Below are 18,270 nucleotides of genomic sequence, written 5' to 3'. Positions count from 1 at the left end.
TTTGCTCTTCAAGTGTATTCTGCGTTTATTTTCTGACTAAAGTCCTGCATAGACAGGAAATGAAACTCTTCAGAAATGCTGTTCATCAGCTGAACAACACAGACTAGAGGGGCAGAGAATCCTTCTCCTACCCTTCCTATGGGAGACAATGGTCAATATATTTAATTCCACCAAGTACTCAGCTGCACTTCCACAGTTACAAGATCATGAGAAAAAATACAAAAGGAGGAAGAAAAAAAAAAAGGGGGAAATGAATGAACACAGTCCTATTTCTCCTATTCAGGAGTCAGCAGCAGATGTGGCAATTTCCAAAGAGAAAGCCACAAAGCTAACACCAGTAGTTGACAGTGAGATTCAAAACTTATGCCAGGTTCTACCTCACACAAACAAACAGAACTCCGCAGGGGAGAAGGCACCAGTTTTCACCAGCTGATGGGCAACCACACCACAACACCCCAGCAGCAGGCTGTGAGCGATGCTGCAGCTTGTGGTCAGTGGGTCCCACAGCCAACCTAAGAACCTTGGGCAGGGGGTAAGTTCCACATCACTTTTTTCTTTGGTCTGGCCATACAATTGGTCATTTAAAAGCAAGATGCCAGAGATCAGATGTTCTCTGTAAAGCACAATTCATTAAAATTAGCAGATACAAGGCAGCACACAGTCTACTCACCAGCTTCAGTCTACTTATTCCTTGCTTTGTCCCTAAGTCCAGGTTTAAGTGTGATTAGTTACTGTATCATGAAAATTTCAAAGACACCATTGCATTTTTTATACGATTGAATCATCATGAATTCAATACAGGATTGAATCAGCTCTTGCAGGCCCTTGCTAATGTCAAGAGTCACTCAGGTAAAGTCTGAAACCATGCAAGGGTTGAAAATGGCAAATCAGACCCAGGCCTTTTACTTCAAGTGAATAATGCTCCATTCAAAGACTTTGGACTTCTACTGCCACTTTGAAACTAACCACCAAAAAAGCAATAAGATGATTTTCAGAGAAAATACATAACTTGTGCAACTTTCTATAGTTTTTCTTCATGTAATACACAAAATTTTAAATGCAGATGAAAAGTGTAGACAGGGTTTAGCTAGAAATGCCTCTACCTCAAACTTTTACAGCTGAATCAAACTAGTACTCTGGTAGTACTCTTGACGTTTTCCAGCAGATGATGATTTTAATTAATGCCACTACAAGCAGCCTCTGTAAAAATACTGTTTTTATAGAGTGGTTGTGACCAGCAAACCTACTTGGACTATAAACTACATGCTGAAATTCAGGATAACGATGTAACAGAGCATACAGCGTAGGGAATGAACTAACTTCACTTCCATCACACTATTTTCAAACATCATACAGCATTACTTTACTCATTAGTCTCTAAATACCTTCCATCTACTCAAATTCAAAACTCTAATTCATTTAAAGTCTTCCTGACAGCAGTTGCAGAGTTTTTTTCTTTCCTACATGAAACTGCCCATTCTGCTTTACTTCATTCAATTTCTAGGTGACATTTCTTTGTTCCTCTCATTAGATTCTCCTCCTGCCCCAACTTAATGGGAACTTTCACTTAAACGGTCTTTAGTAACCTTTTTAATAAACACTTCTAGTTTTGTTTTTCACACTATCAAACCTCACAGTGCCTAGCAAGATGACAGCAACTTTTTAAGTTTATTAAATTCATTTAATGAAGTGTACTTACTAAGCAATGTGTCAATCCAATGACATGGGGGACTTCATTCTGCTATAAACCCTCAACACTTGCCATGCTCCTGCTAAGTACCACCAAGAGAAGCTTCCACATACTCCACTGGGGTTCACAACCCTCCTGGGAGACCACATCCACATTTGTAAGCATGCTGTGACAATTTAACTTCTCCTCCATAACTATCAAAAATTGTGCAAAGTAATGATAGTATGGACAATTTTGATCCAGTTGTAGGAAATTTCCAACATCAAACATTTTCTACTTTGCTTTGCATGTGAGTTATCTTCATGGGTTTTTTTATTTGTGGTAACACTGGAACATGCCAGCAAAATTTAGAATTTGGCTACCTCCACAAGTCTGATTTTAAGCATAATTTGTGCCAGAATTAGAAATATTTTCATCAATTTCAAGTTTAAAATCAGCATCAGTTAGTCCTCTGTGAGGTCTTTTGTTCTTGAAATAAAACCTTCGTTTCATTTCAGGCCCTGTGAAAACTAGATGGTGAATCAGCTTTAAGAAGAAAACAAAAATAAGTATTGTGCTGTTCATCAGAAAGTGATGTAGCTTTAACATTACCAAAACACACTATACTTTCCATCTCTAAATATTCCCATCCCCTCTGACACTATGTTTGCAAAGCTACAAACTAGTGAGTGACCCATTTTCAAGCAACAAATCCCATTTCTGATAAAGATTCACCAGGAAAAAAAAACCCAAAATACAGGTAAAAGTTGATCTTCATAGTCTCTATTTCAATAAATAGTCTGTAGCAATTACTCTGAGCAATGTCAAAAAGTGAAATCTGATCAATTACAGAAATTCCTTTCTTTGGTTGGTTTTGTTGTTTGGTTTATTTTCATCCAAAGTTGTTCTTCTCAAATCAGGTGTAGATAATGTCCACTGTAAGGAGCCAGGGAGGCAAGTATCATTTTTAAAAACAAAGCATTTCCCTCCCATGTTTTACGTAAAAGTTCAAAACTCAAAGATGAGTGGTTAAATGTAAATCATAGAGATAATTATAAGAAAGAAGCAAAAAATTATCAATTTTGTAAAATATTGACCCAGAAGTGTTTCTCCCCAGGCTGAAATCTGAGTTTTTTCCTCCCTCTCTCATTTACTTCAATATTGCCAATGTGAAAGTTCATGAAGATTACAATGAACTTTTTCTCCTTGATTGTGTTTGGCTGGAAGTCTGCTGCACTTACAGGAGAAAAATACCTACTCTTGCAAAACATTCTGCGAAGGACAACTGTATTAAAATAAAAATCACCATATATTACATATTTAGTAGTTGTTTAATTTTGGAAATCTGATAATGCCCATAAAGCATCTTTGCTAGATGACTAATTAGTTGGCATTCAACCTAAAATGATGCCAAACTTAGCACATCTCTTGTACGCGTGCAGAAGTGTCTGTAACCTCTCCACAAAGACTAAATTGCAAAAGACTATCAGTTCCCAATGACTCCTCCGGGTGTTAATAAATATAGCTTCCTTCTCACTTGATGTGTAAGCTAACTTAAGAAGGCCTCATTTATTCCACACACTCAAAATAATGAGTGGTCCATGGTGGCCAGTTGTTGTCCTTTAACAATCACAATCGTGCATGTGAGAGCACTGCATATGGCATGTGGGGAATGTGCTGGCACACATGTCAGTATGGATGGATCACATGTATGGAGAAGGCACTTTCAGAGGAGGAAGAAAGTATTTTGCAACATAAACCTACGCAAGGATCTCATTCAATCCTGTATTGGAAGCAGCCTATAAAAACCTCATTACAGCTCTGAGCATCATAAAAAGGTCTGTAGCATTTATTTACAATTTTTTAGTATTACCTTTACTTTCGAATTTACATTTTTTAATATGTTCATTCCAAATTACAAAATAAACTTTAATTTTGCCTGGATCCTAATGATTTTTTTGGTTCCAAGTCCCTACACAAAAACATCAAAATCCTAAAGAACAGCAAGTCTGGCTGCTTCTTCAGCATCACAAAACTGCATCTTAACAGCCTGGGGAAAGGAAGAGGCCCAAAACTCCCACACGCAGAACGCAGGTGAAGGCAAATTTAAAACTCCACCACGTCTAATTCCTATACAGCAATTACGTCTACTACTTCTAAATCAAAGCTGGAATTGCAGCAACTGTGGGAAAGAACTGGCACCTGAGCTCTAATTTTCTCTAACTAATGGAAGATAATCCATCAGACCCAACCTCCTAAGCCGGTAAAAGTACACCTGTTTCTATTAGGACCCGATCGCGGCATTTACGGGTCAAAACCCGGCAAGAACGAGAAGAATATGAGTGTTAGACAGGTCGCTCCATCCCCACCAACCAAGCCAACGCACCCCGGCTTCAGTGGCTATTTTTCCTCCAGCGCAGCGGCAGCAGCCCGAGCCCGGCATGTGGGCAGAGCACCAGAGCGGGGGCTGAGCCCAGGACCGCCCCAGCGGGGTCCCCACGGCCGGGACTGCGCAGCACCCCCGGGCTTTCGGGCCAGGAGCTGCCTCGCTGCCGGCCCTTCCCGGAGTGTTCGGACCGCGGAGCTCGGAGCGGGGACACACCCCCGCCTTTTCGGTCACGAACGGGTCGGTCCGAGCGGTGAGCGCTGCGTCCGCCGCCCCTGCCCAGCGACCCCCCGCCCGCCGCCGGCACCGCGCCGCCACCGTACCCCCAAATCCCGGTCGCAGCCGGTTGTCATAGCCATCCAGGAGGCTGTTCAGGATGCTGGTGAAATTCTCCGGCCACAATTTCTCCTCTTTTTTGATCTGCCCTGGCGGCCCGGTGAGACTGCGAGGCAAACAGGGAGCGGAGGGTGAGCGGAGCCGCCGGGAGCCCGCGGGGAGCGGCGACACCCGGACCGGCCGCCCGGGCCCCCCGGCGCCGCCGCCGGGCTACTCACCAGGTCGCCAGGCACAGGCAATGCAGGAGGGCGATGGAGAGACCCGAGGACATGGCGATGGCTGGCTCCTTGGCAGAAACCATCCTTGCATGCCATACTTCACGCCTGGGCACGTTAAACGCCTTGTCCGGGGCGGGGAGGGGGACGCGGGGCTCGGCGGGGGGGCGGCGGCCCCCGGCGGTCCCACATGCGCGGCGCCCCGGTTGCCAAGCGCCCGGCACGGGCGGAGCAGCGGCGAGCGAGTTTCCCCGCACCGTTAACTCTCTCGGGGCAACAGGCGCCGGTGCCCGCCGCTCCCCCCGCCGCCGCCCCCGCCCCGCCCCGCCCGCGGCCCCGCGCTCCGCCCCGCGCTCCCCTCCCGGCCCGGCCGCCGCTGCGGAGGTGGGCTGACGGGGCGGGAAGGGCGGCCGGGGGCGTCGCGGGGGTGACCGCGGTGGCGGAGTCTTCGCTCGTCCCGATCGCCTCTGCTCCCCGCCAGGGGAATAAAACCGAGAGCGGGGGCGGGCGGGGGCGATTAATTCCCCAGCGAGGAGGGTTTGGGAGCAGGAGGGTCTCTCCGCTCCAGTCGAAGAGGAGCTGGCAGGAGAGAGGTAGGAAGAGGAGGTGAAGGAAAGCTTTGACTTCAAGGTTAAAACAGAGCGCGCCCAAGACAGATGGAAGCGAGTGGGTTATCCCAGGTTTCTAAACGCAAAAAATTGCCAGAATAAGAGAATCGCTTCACGTTATATCTGGTGGAGTTTTTTCTTTTTTTCTTTTCTTATCATTCCTATAATTAGGAAACGTGATTTGGTGACCCAAAAAAAAAAAAAATTCCATTATGCAAGGTCCAAGGGATTCTGAAGAATTACAGTGAAATCCACGCAGAAGTGTTGTTAGTCTGTCACAGGCTATTGAGATGGTTGGGTGGAGGGGGAGGACTAGGGGAAAGGAAGAACGGGGAGGAGAGTGTTCCACACGCAGTAACTGTTGGCAATAAACAACTTGTTCTTCTGGTCAGGTGTGCTGTAGAGACAATTGCTGAGGTTTGAAAATCAGTGTGCAGGTCAATTTTAATGAGGGTGGTGAGATTCATCATGCACATAGGGCAGGTATTGTAATTGACTCAAAGACTACAGTACTGTCAATGCCAACAGTAAAAAGTCTTTCTTCGTTACTTACTACAGTATCTTTTAGCACTGAAATGCCTGATTATCTTCAAAACTACTGTACACTTGAAATTTTCCTGATTGTACTTCAGAGCTTGTTCCAGCTAGGGTGCCCTTTGCTGATTCGTTTGAAAAACAATTAAAGCTGTGCTTGAAATCCATTTAGCCTGCTGACGCTGTTTATCTTTCAAAAAACTCCGTCTAGGCATTCAGCTCTGCTTCCAATTTTAAAAGCCCTATTTAGGCCTCTGCAGATTACTAGTCTGCTTCCTGAGATTTTGACAAGGATCCTCATCTCCTGACTGCTTTACAGGATCCTGAACTGACTGCCTTAGTGGAATGACAAATGTGCTGTGCCAAAACACCACCGACTGGGGCAGCCTGCCTATGGACGGCACACACGCTCTGTGCAGTATTTACAAACCTGGGCAACACAGACGGTAGGATGTCAGGCCAAGGTCACTTCAGCTCCTGTCATGAGGCTCTAGGAGCAGCCTGCTTAACTCCACAGACAGGTGAAAACCAGCACAACAGCCAGAGTCCACTGCTTTGTCTCCATCAGCAATCTGATCAGGAGCAACAGAAGGATGGATGTTTCAGAAGTCTAATTTCACCAGAGTGAGATAAATTTCTCTGGGTTAATCTGTCACTTGGGATCTTCTATAAAGTGTTGTGATTTCTTTCTCACAATCAATCTGGTCTAGCATGGATTATGCCAGGGGGATACTGAGAACTGGCCTCCAGTAAAGAAAGGGTCTAGTTTTTCTCCCTTGAAATAAAAAAATAAACCCTTATTGCAGAATATTAAAAATATTTCCTAGTGAGATTATCTTATATAGGGATAACTCAGTAAAATTTTGCTGGCAGAAGTGAAACACAAAAAACTAAAGTGAGAGCAATAGAGGGTAATTGAGAACTGGGCAGAATCCTGCTGGCTAGTCACAAACTTGGAACAAAACATAGTTCTATGGCACTGTCACTTATTGCAGCTGCTGAGGAACAAAACAAACACTCGGGCAGAACTGGGGACACCCTTGGATTTAGATTGCCTTAATTCCTTTTGGATACGTATAGACACCTGCATGAACTGAAATAGAAAATTTGAATGGTATTCTCTGGTAATGATCTCACCACATGAATGTCCTGAGAAATGCTATCACACAACCCCCTCTCAAATCCATGCCTGGAGTCAGTAGTTCTGCTACAGCTAGAAATCAAAGAAATTCCCCCTTTCATAAAAACTAGGAACTGAGCTGCTCTTTGAATGATTTCTAAGTTCTTCAGAACAAGGAACAATATTATTGATACCTTTTGCCTCTTCAGTACAGGTACATCAGTGAAGTAACTGAAGTAATATTCAATAAAGATTACATCAGGTTACAAGACTTGTGGGCATGCCATGCAAGGGCAGGGAATACTCATGGCATCTAAAAGGATGCCCATGTTGTTTTTTCTAAGAAAATGTAGACATAGTGCCCTCCTGTCACACTAAGCCCGCCTCAGGTTGTATTGATGCAGTATCTGGGTGCCTCATTGAGTGCATTTATTCCCTACAAGTGCTGAAACTCCCTACAAGTGCTAAATGAAAATTCGCTTTCTCTAAATCTAGAAAATTAATTCTAGCATATCTCAAATTTATGAGTTAATATCTCTCTTAAAGCCAGCAATGATTATCAAAAAATCCATAAGCTCAATACCAAAACCAGACTGTTATCCTTTATATCTGAAAAACTGCATCATTTGTGGATTGATGAGCTTTTACAAAACTAGACTTGAAAGAAACTTAAAGCAGTTTGAAATAACAGTGAACAGTCCTGTAAGCCACATATAGCACCTCTGAGTATTTATCTATTACTTCTGATATATGCATTGTCTGGCTTAATTTCAATGTTTTCTGAATTACAACTTAAGAGCTATTCTAGGGGGTTTTGGTAATGTATTTGTAGCATAGACACACAGAAACTCCAGAGGTGCTTCTTTGTCACCATCAGATGTATGCTGTTTTGAAAAGTTCAGCTTTAAATGGTCTTTGATCTCTTCATAGAATATCTGGGTTATATCATCTCTCTAAAATAATTTGATGACTCCAAGAAGGATTTGGTGGTCACAGGCTGGATTGATGGTTCCCAAAAGTGTTTGCTGAATTCAGTATTTTCCCAGCTTCTCCAGCTTTTGCCACCAATTCTTCCAAGATTTCTCTGAAGAAATCTCACCCATCGGGGACTATTGTAAGAAGGGGACTATTTTTGCCAGGCTCCATATGCTCAGAAAGCACTTGAATTTTTTAAATAGATGATTTTTTTTTTTTTACTGTCCCTATACTCATGTATAATGATTTTTGTTGAAACAGACATTCTGGCCAAGCCTCAAAAGCACATTTATCCAAAGCTATGGATCTTAAGTACAGCCTAATCATTTTTTTATTTGTCACAACACAGGGAAGCAGATTTTCTCATCACTCTTCCCATTTCTGCTTTACCACCAGATTAAGTGTAAAGAAAAAGGAAGTCAGTTATTTTCTTGTGTTAGTCATTATCTAACTTTTTTTTTTCTTTTTTTTTTTTTTTTCCCCCTTTTGTAAACTATAGGCTCTACCAACACTACAGATTATATAGGTAAGTTATAAGCTCCATCATTTCCCCCAGCAGATTTAATTATTCAGTTGAATTTTACCTGATTTAGTTTTGGCATCAAATCCATGAAGACAGACAAGCTACTATTGAAAAGTCTGTGAAAATCTTTAATGCCCAGCTATATGTTGCATAGTTAAAAAAACTCTAACTCTTAGAAAAGAGAGGATAAAACTGGGATCACTGCTAAGTATCTCAATGTTTCTTTATCTAAATAGCTAAGTCGTTGATTTCTTGGATTTTTTTACTTTCTACCCATATCAGTAGATTTTCTTACAGTCTTGAAAAAAAAACAACTTGTCTTCACATACATCCTTTTTTAAAAATCAGGGTTTGAGTATCCATTCTTTGGAAAATGCATACCACAATCCCACTTTTGGCAGATGACCAAGAAAAGAGATGGATACTTTTACTATACTAACTAAGGTGTTTTTCATTCCCTCCTTCTCCAACATCCACACTGATTAGAGAGATCATGGAAACCTACATGTCCTGGCTTTATCAAACTGCGGTCTGGAGTACAGGGAAAATCTCTACTACCAGTTCAGGGAAGAGTTTTCAATCAGTGGGGATACCAGGACACTGTGGGCCTTGGCTGCACCTCTACTGATGTGCTATGTTTAAGGAATGTAGATTTTGGGTGCATTGATTGAAACTTAAGTTCTGCTCTAGGAACAGTAAGGTAGATGCATAAGCTCTTTCTGGCTCTTCTTCCAGTTCTAGCTTTTCCTGTAGTTTCCTTTCCTGACGTAGTTCTAGAAGTTTTCTTTCCAGGTTCCTATTTCAGTATCTGATCAAAAAGTTTTTACCTATGCACTTACTTCTCTAAATAACTTACAGTCTAGATAAAAAAGATAAATAAGGACTGGATACAAGAAAATACTGTTGTTTCTGTTTTGCTGGGAATAGAGATACAAAAAGCTCAAGGGGCGATGCAACACAATGTATGAAAAGTAACTGCTTCCAATATAAGGAAATTTGCAGCAGCACAGGAGCTTAATTCCAGTCTGCTGTGTCCCAGGTCAGTTTTCTAGTCACCTCCTCATCTGTCTTTTCAGAGCACAGCATAAGCTCTATGTAAAACTGAACCTTCAGCTGGCCCAGCTTTGCTTCACTTCCGTGGCCAGAACTCCTACGAAACTGCAGGAGCTGATGCCGACATGCATTTAGCTGTGTATTTTTTCCTCTGACATATGGTATTTACAAGACTGCTCTACAGTACCATGGTTATTTTAACACATATGTCCTTGATTGCTTAGAAGACTAGAAAATCCTTTGAGTACCAAATATATATATATATGTATATATATATGCATATATTGCTATTACTGATTGCAAGAAGATTTATATGGATTATAGTGATTGACACATGGATGTTTAAGGAGGTAAACTGTGAGCTTCATGATTAAGGGGACCTCTACTCTACACACTGCAATGGAAATATGTTTGTGGAAACATTCACTGCAGGAACTGCAATTTGGGGCAAAAAGTGTTGTCACAAAGAAAGAACTAAAGAATTCATGTGCCTTCATCTCTTCTTTCTCATCTGACCCCAGTACTTCCCTGGCACACACACTCATATAATTTGGCACGTCACTGACCCATGTCACATCTGCAGCCAGGGCCATCAGGACAAGTTGCAGTCCTCAGTGGCAAAGTGGGGGATCAAGGAGATCTGATTTCTATCTCTAAAATAGGCATCCCCAGGAAAATAAGATAAGAAAAACCTCTTCATGCAGGGAGAAAAGCATATTTTCCTAAAAGCAATACGAATCTGTCTCTCTTTCATCGAGATGAAGGACATGGCAGCCAAGGTTGTGAGGAGGAATCTGGGAAGCCACTGCCCTGTATCCTGCCTTTTCCTGTCAGGGCTCCCGTGTGTTAACAAAACATGTCAAAAATTTTGGTTGCCTTGAGCAAACTTTCTGCAGCATTTAGAAGTGACAGGCAGGGCAGAGAAGGCAGGGGACTGAGGCAAGGGGTGTTTGTGGGGGCTGCCACAGCTCAGAAGGAGAAGGGAGGAAGGCTGGATGCTCCCACTTGCAGTCTCCTTCAGATTTCTGCTTTCAGGCAGAGTCTGCTGCTCTGCCTACTGGTTTTAAGACAGCTGCATCCTGCTGCTGGCAACTGCTCCCAGAAGGAACAAGAGAGAAGATGCACCAACAAACTGCCTTACTGAAAATCTTCATTGTTCCCAGTCATTACACATCTAATGTAGATATTAATCCCAGAAGTATATGAGATGTGGGCAGATACCTGGGAAATGGCTTAGATATTCCAGGGAAGCCACAGGTCTGGCCCTTGACTCACAGTGAAGCCATTGGCAACAGCTCTAGTGATTTTCTTCCTGCCTTCCTGGTGCCTGGTTTACACCAAAGGAGGAGGAGCCTCATTTTTCCTTAAAAGGAGGACAGAAAAGAGTTGTAAAGTCCCTGGATTGTATAATGCCAGGAAAAACCTGAAATTTTTACCTAGACAGTTTACTAAGTACTGCATGAAGAACCCAAAATCCTGCAGGCAGGTAAGTAAAACTGAGACTTCTGAATGAGCCCTGTGGGGCTGACTTCTGGTTCTCAAAAGTCTGGGGCCAGCAGTACTTATGAGACTGTGTTTATGCTGCTCTTCCCTCATGTTGCCATGCTGGGGGGTTGGCAAGCTGTGCTCAGCACCACCTCTTCACTGACAATGATGTTCAGCTAAGAACTCTGCTTTGGTTTGGTTCATTTCATTTCTCAACACTTCTCTTTGCTGACGTTGAGCGTGCAGAGTAACAGACTTTCAGTTCTACCTTCAAAGAGGTACATCCTTCATAACATTTGGAGAAATACAATGGCAGCAGAAGCAAGGAATACAACCACTTAAAGGTGTTCTGCACCTACCTTCCTACAAGAGATAGCTCATATAGTGGTACACCAAATATAGTCAAAACCTTCCTTATAATGAGATTATTTTTGTACTAAATAATAATATCATCATTTTTGCATTAGGTGGATGATATTCCCTTTCACTCACATATTTTAGTATAAAAACAGAGTGATTGGGGGATTTATGCAAATAGAGCTGCCAAGCAGACAGGCCCAGAGGTAAACAACTGAACAATCTGGTGTTTAGACCTGTAAGCTTTGCTTGTAAAAGCAAAATTTGCCATTGTGGCAATACTTTAAATCTACAGAAGACACACAACTAGTCTGCTCTTCATTACCATCTGGTGGTTGTTGCATGGAGTGGCATTACTCACATCTCAAAGTTACGGAGGAAAACTTTCATATCCTCAGAAAGGAAAGGGCACTGTAGCAGCAGTGGGCAGCACAAGACCAGTGGTTTTGTCTTATAGGCATCGATACAAAGGCATCAGGTGAAGAAAACACTGTAAAGATGAGCAGGTAGAAATAAGAAAAAATTAAGAAGTACTTCTCTCAGGTATTTTGAGGTGTACCTGAGTATCATTTTCAAGCAGCTGAGAACTGCTTGGGAAGTGCAGTCTGCTATTCCCTCCTGCTGGCAGCAATGGCAGCTGAAACCATTGGACAAGGTATTGGTTAGACACTTTCCATAACTAGTTCCTAGATCTTCACTACTCGCCCAGAGAGGTATTTTACAGTGCTGGCCTAGCAAGGGGCCCTTGCCCTCAGCAAGAGGGAGCTATCCCATTCTACAGCTACATGGGGAGCTAGCTCACCTCTTGCACAGTGAATAGTCTCCCTCTCCATCCACTGTATAGTCTCCACCTCTTCCCTTTCCCACACAGTGATTCCCGCACAAAGGGAAATAGCAGTATAATTCAGCTTGGAAGTAACTTTTAGAAGCCATTGATCCAAAAAGCGCCATAAAGGACAGCCAGCCTCAAAGTTAGACCAGATAGGTCCAGAGCCTCTGAAGAGTTCCTCACCCTTTTGAATCTTCCTGCAATATTCCTTATCCTTGGAGTATTTCTTATGAAGGGAGGGTAGTCTGCTTTTATGCAGAGTGAAAGAAGTACAATAATTGACAAAGTGCAATAGCCTTTTGCTTTTACCCAAGTGTATGAATCAATAGGTACTTGATGTGCAGTGACAAGTCCTCTCTAAGTAGTTTACAACAGTACCAATATTAACTCCTGGACACAGTCAGAGATTGTGCTAGTTTGTGTACACCGTGGGGTTGATCCACTGCAGCTGCAGCATTTCGTGTCTTATGTACTACATTGAGTTTTTCAAGAACAGCATGGAAAAAATTCGTTATTATAATTATAAAATTCACAGGGCATAATGCACTTAAAAACAGAAATAGTTTTATACCTCATTATTTTTTACCTTCAAAGATGCAGTCTTCAGATCCTTTCTCAGCTCTGTCACATTTCTCTGACCTTTGATAAGTCATTTAGGCCAAATCTTCTAACAAATGCATGTAGCTCATTCTACATGCATCAATTTATACATAAGACTGACACAGACCTAGTGGAGGTGAATACCCAAATCTGCATTTAAAATTTTATTTCCACACCTCCATGTCTGAATTTCATGTTCTTCAAATTTTAGAAAAGACTTCCATATATTGCAGGGATATTTGAAGGCATTAATCAGTTCAAATGCACACAGTGAATTAAAAATTTAAAGTATAGAAACACTAAATATTATTACCAAATGGGTCAGTATTTAACCAATACCCATGTCCTTAGTAATTTAGACATTTTGTCATCTTTGTGTCTCATTTTAGATGTTTAATACATAATCAGCTTTCTAAATATTTCTCTGCTGGACACAGATATGAGAGTACATGAGATTAACACTATCTGAGAAATACCCTGTCTTCATGAGCAGGCCTCCACCATCACCTCTCTCACCTCTTTGCCCACTCAGACATGAGAAAAGACTTCCACTGCTGAGGGTGAAAATGAGTGGGTGGAAAATCCAAGGGACAAAAAGGAATCTGAATATTTAACAGAGACAAATACATTATTCCATGAGGCAGACTTCACAAGATGAATGGTTTTAAGAGGCTGGATAAGGTGCCTTTGCTGTCTTATTAACCCAAAGCAATATGTGATTTTTTTTCCTATCCACAATAAAGAAGCAAAAATCTACCCTGACTTATCTATGATTTAGATACTAGGGTCATTTAGGTCCTGCTCCAAAACTCACTGAAATAAACAAAACCCTGCCACTCACGCAGATGATTCTGGATCAGAACAAGATTGCATTTTTCATTCAGAGTACTGAGTAATTTACTATAATGTTGGGGTTTTTTATATTTAAAATACTTTGTTTTCTTATAGCTTTATTATTGTAGTTTAATCCTCTTATACAAATTTTCTAATTCTTCAGTTCCCTATTTGACTACAGGCAGGCAACATTTTGCTTTCTGAAAGGGGAGTGAAAAGGATTTGACTTGTCTGCCACTCACATGGCCTAGCACATCTCACTGAAACATATTTTGCGGATTTTCTGAAATTAGAACCTTGATAATGTCCAGAGCTGAAGTAAAAATTAAGCCTTAATATACCACGTGAAGGAAGAGAAACACTCTGAATCAAAGAACAGGTCACTTAAGGAGACAGTTAGCAAGACAAAGGAAGAAACAACAAAGAGTTTGAGAATATGAGAAGTCAGCTCATGTGAAGGATTTCAAAACCATTCCTTACATTAGAAAAAGGTAAGAGAGAAAGGTTTCCAAATTATTAATATATTGTTATTAATTATTTTGGCCTCCTCTGCACACAAAACTGAATCTTCTTTCAACCTCTATTCACTTCTGTTCCAAAATGGTACTAAAAACGGTCTGAAGCTAGTGCTGACATCACGTATATGCTAGATGCTGCTCAAGAAAAGCTCAAGGGAACAAGGGGATGCTCCTGCATCCCTATCTCACCTTTTAATGCTTCCTGAGCTTTAACATGCTGCTGATTGCTTTAAAAGAGAGGTTATGATGGTTTCGTCCTCTGAGCTGGGTTTGAAGGCAGCAGTAAAAAGTTCAGTCTTTTCCAAGTGTATGAACAGTGAATAAAGCAATACCCCATGCCATTGAATATCCCTCCTGAACAGCTCTTCTCAAAGCAGTTATCCATGGGAGCATCCTTGTGCCCCTATGCCTGCCACTGCAGTGGGAAGAGATACCAACAGGGGCTAAAAAACACTAGTTGCAATTCCCAGTTCTGTGATCTGGCAGAAGAACATCTTTAACATCTTTTGTTTAATTTCTTTTTTTCTTCAAATTCTTAACTTTGCACTTATTTTAGCCTTTAAAGTTCATTTTCAACTAGTTAAAAGCAGCAAAAATGAGAGGGCGCAATCAATTTCTCAGTATTTGGACCACTTCCAGTGACTGCTGCCAGCCCACACGACATATATAAATCATGGATTTTAGACCTGCACCCCTACATCACTTAAAGACATAAGTAAAATTACTTGTTGTCTTACACTTCCCTGATGACAAAGTGACTCCCAGCAGAAGAGATTCACATGTGTTCTTTATTTCAGCAAGCCAGAAGCATCTATCACACTCTTCAAATGTGCTCCTGAGACAAGAAAGAAGTGTGCAAGCAGCTGGTGTGTAGGACTATTTCATTTGTTAAAATCATGATGCCCACTTTGTTTTCTCCTAGCGTAGGCATGACTGTGCATGGTGATACCTAATGCTGTCATTTTCATGGCTGTAAATTGACAACAGAATTCCAGGGGAATTTGCCATCCTCAAAGTAAACAGCCTGCAAGTTTTCAGTCTGGCAGGTTTTATTGTTATATTTTGCTCTTTCCATAAAACTCACTCTTAAATGTGAGAGGTAACATATTTGTAAACATATTCTTGAAATACAATGCAGATATTTCTTATTGTTGCCTCCATCTTTGGAAGCAGCAGATTACCTTGATAATGAGTGCAAATACAAAATGCCTACCTTTCAGGAGGCAAGTGCAACATCAAGATAAAGAACTGTTTGTATTTGTTATGCCCATTCTTGGCTCTGTTCTAGCTTTTCCTTTTTAGGGTTTTTACCATATACAGGCAGAACCTCTTAAAAACAAGTACTATAAAATCTGAACCAAAATGTCCGTTTCCCTTCTTACTGAATTCGGCTGTTAGAGGAGTATGCGATTTAGAGTCTGGGTCTTCAGTGCCCTAAGAATACTTTTGGGGAGATTTAATTTTAAAACTGGAAGCGGTGGCCAATAGGAAAGGCCTGTGTTCAGAACTAGTTTCCATCACAAATCAGATTTAAGTCAAAACCCCAAAATTTCTAATGTAGAACTAGTTTTGAGGAACAAGTAGCCAGGATCTTCAATCTTCTCAGCAATACAACTCACCAAATAAGCAGAGGCTACTGGAGATTTAAAAAGGAACTGGAACTACCATTTCTATGGAAGAATTATAAAGCAGAAGTAGAGGCAGAAAGCAGTGTTACCACCATTTAAATCCACAAGATCACAAAATACTTGAAATTGGAAGGGAAAGTTGAGTAGCCTACCTCCTGCTCAACTGCAGCGCCAAGCTCAGTTTCTTCTCTGAGATGCATTAACTGCAAAGACAGACCAAGTTGGTCAGAAGTATATTTTAATTCAAAATTTCTTGAGAGTATATAATGTAAAAAATGTGTATTTTCTCAAAGAAAAATTCATTTTCATCCAGTTTTTACTTAGTTCTTCCTGAGAAAGGAGCTCTCTGAACTACACACTTATGGAAGATATGTCCAGAGAAATTGCTTATGTGACTAAATTCAACTCCTTATTGCTATCTATTGCTATTACTCCTTATTGCTATTCTATCTCCTTATTGCTAGAAGAAAAGCTAGGCTCTTATTTACATGACTCACATTCACAAGTGTTTGTAGTGAGTGCATCACATCACTGAAATGGGACAGAGAGACACATTGCATTCTAGTGGATCTGTGTGGTAAAATGCTTGTGAGCATGAGAATACTACTCATAAAACCTGATAATTTAAATAGGGCTTTGCAGTGAGCTGCTTCAGAAAACAATGAAAAGGCGAAGCTGGATAAAATTAATCCATTTATCAGAAAAATAATTTCTGAGCCATTCCACTAACAGTGTTTTGTTTCTTACACTAAAGAAACCCTGTACAAACCAAAACAGGAGCAGGCCTAAAAAGCACAGAAGCAAACCTCTCAATCCTACAAATGTGTAAGCACCTTGCCACAGCAGTTTACATCAGCCTCTTAAAATCAAGTGAGCTGTTTGTAATCAAAAGGCATATATGCTCAATTTCTCCAGGATAAAGCATCAGGTGTTAACTCTTTCTGTCCTGCTTCTGACATACTGCCTGTACTGACAAAACTCAGTTTTTAGGAGCTGTATAAAAGGAAGCATCTGAAGTACCTTTCAAGAGAAATTAAAACAATATCATACTTCGTCTATCTCTGTTCTCTAAAAGCCTCCTTAAAACCAGCTTTTGCAGTGCTGCCATCGACTGCCTTCCTTTTTCCAACAACACTTAAGATGACTGCCCCCTTGTAGTCGATATGTCCATTAAAACTATACAAATGCATAGAGACTAACTGCTGCCTTTGCCTTCTTCATGTCTGTCTGAACACTTGGGGCTTCTGTTCCTTACTCACCCTGAATGGTTTGTTCTCTGAAGCTAAGATTGTCTTTTTTGATAATCTCTATAGCAACTGGCACAAAGACCTTACTCTTTAGCCCCTACTACTTCTCTTGAGCCAGAATCAGAGGCAGAAGGAACTTCTGAATCTTTCATATGTGGGATGAAGGACTTTGAAGCTTCACATAGGTGGTGAAGAGGGAGGGCGAAGGAAATGTACTGCTGTAGGATTTTCTGTCATTGGGGATGCAGTGCTGGGTGTGCACATCTTAAGAGGAAGCAAATTCTGTAATGTTAAAATGAATGTTAAATGGTGGTCTAGACAAAAAGATGGGAAATCTAAAAATGGGTTTCAAGTGAGTAGTACAGATGTTTACCTGACATGATTAAAGACTCACTAAATTATCCTGGCTAGAGATATTACAGGATAAAATCCTGTATCTCATATATTCTCTTCTCATTTTGACTATTAAAGGTGAGTAACTTTGATTCACAGTTTTGATATTTACTATTAGTTCCTTAAAAAACTATCCTAAGCATTTTACAGTCTTTTAAAACAAAGTAGAACGTGCACTAGAACAATCTTAATTGATCTTTACAGGGTATAAAAAGAGGGATGAAAATGGAGCACAAAGATGATATGATATGTGCCTTCTTCTTTCCTGAGATAAGAGTGAAGGCTGAGAGACCCAAAGGAAGGGGAAACAGGTGTGAGTCTGAGGTGTTCTCCTCAGTGTGTAGCACTATCACACTGTCTACAGATCCAAGGGTAAAGCACAAGTTCAGCATGTCAGTCCTCTTCTCGACTGTTTGTGCAGCTTTGCTGCTGCACTGAAATCCCCAAGGCACACTAAAAGTACTTCCAGCTTGCAGTTTTCTGTCATTTGAGAAGATGGCTCACAAGCCCTATTTGACTCAAGGGATTACTGTAGGTATAAAACAGCAATAGTGCTATCACTCAGCAGATGAAATAAGTGACCTATTTCATTACCTGCCTCTTCATGTATAAATACGAACACAATTTGTTGTTTACCTGCACAGGGATTTATTTCATAATTCTAAGGTTTCACTTCATAGTTCTCAAACCCAACAATTCAGCTTAATTGCAAAAAAAATTGATCTAAAATTTCAAATTTAGATTATTTATATAATTGCTGCAAAATGTCATCTGTTCAGTGCGGCTCAAATGGGAGCTCATTTCACTGACAAAGTGGACAGGAAAGGTAACAGCAACAGAAATATTTAATAATTTCTGCCAAGGTAGACACTTCCATGCAGAGGACATGTGATTTCTTGGTATAGCAGCTGTGTTATCTCCTGTCTTGTTTAATGACACAGATTTAAACTGCGTATCTCA

At 41.1% G+C, this 18,270-nt stretch overlaps 1 protein-coding gene across 1 annotated transcript in view; it reads right to left on the bottom strand.

Moving 5' to 3' along the window:
- The window catches only part of GABRA4 (gamma-aminobutyric acid type A receptor subunit alpha4), a 35,448-nt gene extending 30,959 nt beyond the window's left edge, over positions 1–4,489 (bottom strand). The window contains exon 1 of the mRNA XM_066317052.1: positions 4,379–4,489. The gene's annotated coding sequence lies outside the window, so the exon portion shown is untranslated. The remainder of the gene's footprint in view (positions 1–4,378) is intronic.
- Positions 4,490–18,270: the final 13,781 nt, after the last annotated feature.

The sequence above is a fragment of the Sylvia atricapilla genome, chromosome 4, assembly GCF_009819655.1.
Source record: "Sylvia atricapilla isolate bSylAtr1 chromosome 4, bSylAtr1.pri, whole genome shotgun sequence".
NCBI lineage: Eukaryota > Metazoa > Chordata > Aves > Passeriformes > Sylviidae > Sylvia > Sylvia atricapilla.
This window is presented reverse-complemented; position numbering and strand designations above follow the sequence as displayed.